The sequence below is a fragment of the Lygodium microphyllum genome, unplaced genomic scaffold (assembly GCF_053477565.2).
Source record: "Lygodium microphyllum isolate KBCC unplaced genomic scaffold, Lygodium_microphyllum_v1.1.10 scaffold_431, whole genome shotgun sequence".
Taxonomy (NCBI): Eukaryota; Viridiplantae; Streptophyta; class Polypodiopsida; order Schizaeales; family Lygodiaceae; genus Lygodium; species Lygodium microphyllum.
The window spans coordinates 1-4,962 of NW_028229890.1; the positions used below are offsets into that span (position 1 = coordinate 1).

A 4,962-nucleotide genomic window follows, 5' to 3' on the forward strand; every position below is an offset into this window, starting at 1 on the left:
TTTTTCCGTCCGTGGCGAAAGTGTGTACTCCCTCACGATGTTGACGTCAATATACTCTCGTCCCGGCACAGTTCAAATCATTAGATTAAGCTTTCTTTTCAAAAAGTTAAAGCTTAAAGGTTTAAGCCTTTAATAAAGCTTCAAGAAATCAAGCTTAAATATTCTCATAGTAGCCGCTCCCATTGGATTAAATACGAACTCGTCTTTAACCTTCTGCAAGCCCCTGTTCACATCTGTGGACTGACAGAGCCAAATTCCAGCAAATAGATTGCTATACGCAGTCTGCACGCACGAATTATCTTCTTGGAAGACAACTGTGATATAAAATTCCATATTTGCAAAGAAGAAATACTACAAAAATCCATTTTTTTTAAAAAGAGAAATAAGCCTTGTAAACCCTCGACTTTGAGCTAAGCTCATCCTTAACAAGATTTCGAGTGTGTGAGATCTTTTGGAATTTTGCAGGATGTCCAATCAAACCATGGAAGATTTATGTGTAATGAAGGAGACCTAGGAGAGAGAAGAAGAGAGATAAAGATTGCAAGAAGAGAGAGAAATAGGGTGACGAGGAGAGAGAAAGATAAGGAGTAGAGAGAGAAAGACAAGAAGAGGAGAGAGAAATGGCTGGCAGCCATGGAAGGACAGGGAAGAAGGTGAAAGGACAAATGTATATTTATCAAATGGTGCCTATGCAGTGTCCCTTACACCTTTTATACTTAGGCCAACTTGACCTAAGTATTTCCCTCCATTACAATCCATCCCCACTCAAAATGAAGTTTTTATCCTAAAAAACAAAGATTGGAATTATTGGTATAGCCAAGTAGTGGGTTGTAGAGTACTACTCTGTACAGCATTACAAGTGGCAAAAGATAGTGGAGGAGGGGTTCTTGGCATAGACCCATTAAAAGATTACCTAATATTCAAGAGTAGTACTAGTCTATGCAGAGGGTCAAGGTCAGCCTGTAGCCACCCGGATCAAAAGGGAAAGTGGTATCGCTGCTATGCATTGGATCATCTTCCGTAAGTTCAAAGTCAAGTATAACTGGAAGCATGATCAACATGGTGGTATTTGCTAGATCTTCCATAAGCCTCTCAAACATCACCATGCTCTGTATGATTGAAGCATATGAGGCTGAAGTCACCATTGCATGGACTGCATTAGCCCCTAACTGCTGCATATTCATGGACCTTGCATTCTTAGTTATGTCCAAGCATTTAAACTGCAGGTCTGTGGACTAACGGGTCCCACATGGGGCCATGATCATCCAAATCCACATGCTGCCCATGATCTGTCTTGAACTGAGGTTCTTGTTGTGGACCCATACCAAAATGGTCTTCAACAAGATCTTCTCCATCCTTTGCATCATAATACTCTAATACCAAGAGTATTTTGGCAGTCTTTGCCCTGCATGTGGCTTGATGATTACAAGATATTGGCTTAGCACATCGATAGCATAAGCCCGCAATATGCAATTCAGTATCGTATCACTAGTAAGGTATCTAATACGTTTAGCCTTAGATAACAATTTACACACCTACTCATCACCATTGGTCAGCTCAGTAATAGTTCTAACATGCTGCTCATAGTCATCTTACTGCTCATGTACAATGGATGGCTGTCCATGCTCATGACCATAATGCTCATGCTGTCCATATGGATGGTCATACCAATGTGACTGCTGCTCATAATGATATTCATGATGTCCATACTGCATATGGTGATAATATCCCTGCTACGCATCAGAGGGACAATTTGGTTGAGCATATGCATTTTCTTCCACTGATGTTTGCTACTCACGTACATAAGCATGCTGCTCATATACATCAGATGGCTGTCCATGCTCATGACCATAATGCTCATGTTGTCCATATGGATGGTCGTAGCAATGAGGCTTCTGCTCATAATGATACTCATGCTCTCCATACTGCATGTGGTGATAATAGCCCTACTGCACATCACACGCATAACCGTCATAAGCATGCTGCCTTTGATCATTGATCCCACAGCATTGGTCATGCTGTCCATAATCTCTATGAGAATGCATGTCACAAAAATGTTCATGCTCCTGCCCAAATACATCTATTTGTTGTTGCCTACTACCAAAACTTTGGTCATATTGTTGCCCATAAACATGCTGCCCAAGATTGCATGATGACTGCCGAACATCACTACAATGGTGTCCTTGCATCCTAGGCTGACCATAAGTATGATGATTGGCAAGTCCATGAGCATAGGTGTCGGCACGATGTCGGTCATAATCACTTGCTTTTCGCTCCTGCATTGCATCAGGGTCTCCATGAGGCAGCTGGCCATATGGTTGTGTGGCATAGGAATCTCCATATGCATGCTGCTGATAGGAACCATGTTGTTGTCCATAGGGACAATGTGGTTGAGTATATGCATACATGCTGCCTACTAATGTTGCTCACTGTTGCTTTAAACTTCAGACCACGTAAGCAACTGTTGCCCACTATTGCTTCAAGCCTCAGAACTGCTACTCACTGTTGCTGCAGATTTCAGACCACTTAAGCAACTGTTGCTCACTATTCAGGGCTCACAAACATATTCACCACTACTGTTTGCATTCAGAGCATCTTCATTCAATGATGAAAATTGAGATGTAGTCACTGATTATTTTGTAAGTGGCATATGACACACTGTTATTGTCAGAATAGAGTGTTTATGGATCAAGCATCAATATTCACTATTTGACTCTGCTATTCTTATTCCACAGGCTGCTGCTATAACTAATGTGTCCAACAACCAACCTGCAATCTACTTGAGATCTATTAGCCTCCCTGAATATTCACACAGAGCATTCAGAGAATGCCTCTAAATGTTGTAAGTGATGTGTCTACATATATGAACTGAATGCTATTCACACAGAGCCTTTAGTTCCAACAACCAACCTGCAATCTACTTCAGATCTGTTATTCTCCCTAAGTGATGTAAAGAGACTGCCAAGAAACCTTAAAGCTTGTACATTTTACTACTGAGATTCACCTTCTTTCCAGTAGAACCATCATTCTTGCATTACTCTTAGTCCTGTCAGTCTCTGCTCCAACTATGCCTAGTATGTCCTCTTCTAGGTCTTGGCTTTACCCTTATGACCTACCATACTAGGTGGAGTCCACGGGACCTCCTGTCACAAAATTGCAATATCTCGAGCTAGGGAGCTCCAATCGTCAGAGGCTCTTGATTTGAAACGGAGCCCTTGATCCCCTCTACGAGGCCATGCAAAAATATTTCTTATAGTAAATATGAAAATTTTGCTGTAATTAACTTTTAAAAGCTGAGACACATGGTACACCTATCTCCCACTGCATACATTCACCATACATCTATCAAGTCATACATTTACTGTCCATACATGTGCAAGCTACTTGGATGTCAATAGTTGGGGCTTGGGCCCCCAATTTAGAGTACTTGCATCTCTACAAATAAGTGACTCACTAATTGCATCAAAGCCACAATTTAAAAAAACAAAGGCAAACACCATAGCAACCATGGTCTGGGTAAGCTAATTGACTAAATTACTAGTAGTTGCACATGCTTGTTGCATCAAAATGTTCACAAGAGTTGGACCAAACAACTCAAGTAGTATGTCAAGAGAGGCATAATTGCTCTTGCTGATGTTTTTCCAAATTTGAAACAAATATTAGAGAGTCCACTCAGCTCTGCTGAAATATCCAACTTGCTTCCAACATCTGTGGTACATGATTTGTAAGCTACTACTCCTTCCGATATCAAAAACACACTGCATTAGCAAAACACAGCATGATCCCGGGAGCCATTGCGCCTGATTTCCCATGAGTTTTATACAGGTAAAGTAGTTTCTTTGTGCCAGTAAGAGTGATAGACTTCATGTTCAGCCAAGATTTGGCAGCAATAACTCAACTTTAGCTAGTAGCAATGGTGCCTATTTTAGCTAAGTAGCAGGAGTAATCTGTCAAGAATGATATGACCAACAGGGGCTATCCATAGTGGATGCATTATAGCTCCTTTTGACCACAATGAGAAGAGTGAGCAGCAGCAGATAATTTGTGGAGTAGTAGTACTTTCAGATCGGCAATTGTGACCATTCAAATAGTGTGAACAGCAGAAAGTTCACCATAGTCGGACAGCAAAGAAGCAGGGAATTTCTCATGGATGGAACTGGATGTCCTCCTACACGCTGCGGAATGCACCATTGTGTCACAGTTGAGCGATGACCATTTTGATTCCTATGTGCTCTCTGAGTCCAGCCTCTTTGTGTACCCCTACAAAATTATCCTGAAGACATGTGGTACTACAAAGCTGTTGAGATGTATTCCTATTCTTCTGGAGTATGTGTCCAATTTGTCCTCGGAGGTTTATGGCTGCAAGTATACACAGCAGTGTTCATCTCCCCCCAAGAGTAGTATTTTCCACATGGAAGTTTCATGGATGATGTATTCTATCTTGATCAATTTTTTGCCATCTTGAATTAGGTAGCAAGGCATATGTTCTGGGTGACCACACTAAGATGCACAAATGGCACATCTACATAGCATTTGCTACTGATAAAGGCTTATCTTTTGACCCTGTCTACACTCTCAAAATGTGCATGACTGAGCTAGACAAGTCCTGTGCTGCAAAGTTCTTCAAAGAGAATTCTGCAACTACCTCAGAGATGACCTCAAGCTTTGGGATTTCTTCCCTGCTTCCCCTTTCTCGCATATGTGATCATTCCTTTGATCCTTTTCTCGCATATTGGGCAATAGAAAATTGACAAAGAGAGTAGAAGAAAGAAGGCAACTCAACTATGGAAGAGCCTATGGAGCTCACTGCACAGCTCAAGGCTTCCTTGCATGTGGAGGAACATTTCATTCATGCTGATGTAGAGTCTTTCTCTAGCAGCGGAGAAGATGAGAAAAAGGTTATTCCATCTCCAGTGCTCATAAACGGAAGGGTTCTGGACGATGGCGCCTCGAAAAAGAAGC

General features: G+C 41.5%; 1 pseudogene; it reads left to right on the forward strand.

Moving 5' to 3' along the window:
- Positions 1 to 4,150: 4,150 nt before the first annotated feature.
- LOC148008082 (S-adenosylmethionine decarboxylase proenzyme-like) lies at positions 4,151 to 4,751 on the forward strand (annotated as a pseudogene).
- The last annotated feature ends 211 nt before the right edge of the window (positions 4,752 to 4,962 follow it).